The sequence below is a fragment of the Lactuca serriola genome, chromosome 7, assembly GCF_051521515.1.
Source record: "Lactuca serriola cultivar US96UC23 chromosome 7, Lser_US96UC23_V15, whole genome shotgun sequence".
NCBI classification, from domain to species: Eukaryota; Viridiplantae; Streptophyta; class Magnoliopsida; order Asterales; family Asteraceae; genus Lactuca; species Lactuca serriola.
The window spans coordinates 197,078,788-197,079,506 of record NC_136414.1 but is presented as its reverse complement, the minus strand read 5'-3'; the positions used below and the strand labels follow the sequence as shown (position 1 = coordinate 197,079,506).

At 41.3% G+C, this 719-nt stretch overlaps 1 non-coding gene across 1 annotated transcript; it reads right to left on the bottom strand.

The window, feature by feature from the left end:
- Positions 1–337: 337 nt before the first annotated feature.
- On the bottom strand, positions 338–444 carry LOC145065226 (small nucleolar RNA R71). The gene has a single exon (XR_013688371.1). It is a non-coding gene; the product is annotated as a small nucleolar RNA R71 (small nucleolar RNA).
- Positions 445–719: the final 275 nt, after the last annotated feature.

The following is a 719-nucleotide window of genomic DNA, read 5'->3' as shown; positions in this document are numbered from 1 at the left end:
GCGTGATAATACTGGGTCAGGTATTGTACAACCCACAATTCCAGCAGCTGCAAACTTCAAGCTGAAAGGTCACATACTCGCCCAACTAAAGGATATCCCATTCTACAAGAAAGATCACAAGGATGCCTACAAGCACATTGACGAGGTCAATGAGATCGCCGACTATTTCAACATTCCAAATGTGCCACGCGAGAAAGTGCAACTAAGGATGCTCCCGGTTACATTCAAAGGAGCTGCAAAAGATTAGTTAAAGACACTCCCTCCAGGAGCAATAACAACATGGCCAAAGATGTGTGAAGAGTTCATACAATAATTTTTCCCACCATCAAAAGTCACGAAGTTGAAGAAAGTAATTTCCAATTTTGAACAGCTAGGAGGAGAATCACTTTATGAGGCCTGGGAGAGATACAAGGTCTCACTGAGAAATTTCCCCCAGAATGATATCAATGTATAACAAGAAGTCTCCATTTTCTATGATGGGGTAAATGTAACAACCAGACAACTCCTTGATTCCCAAGGACCACTCATGAAGAAACTACCAACTACAATAATTGGATTGATTGAAGAATTCTCTAAACATTCAAGAGAATATCATAATCCTCGTAATGACACAACCATAGGAACGGTGAATGCAGTTGCGGATGATATGGCAGCAATAATGGCTATGTTGGATAGCATGGATCGTAGGATGACGAAGATGTACCAATCCATCCATGCGA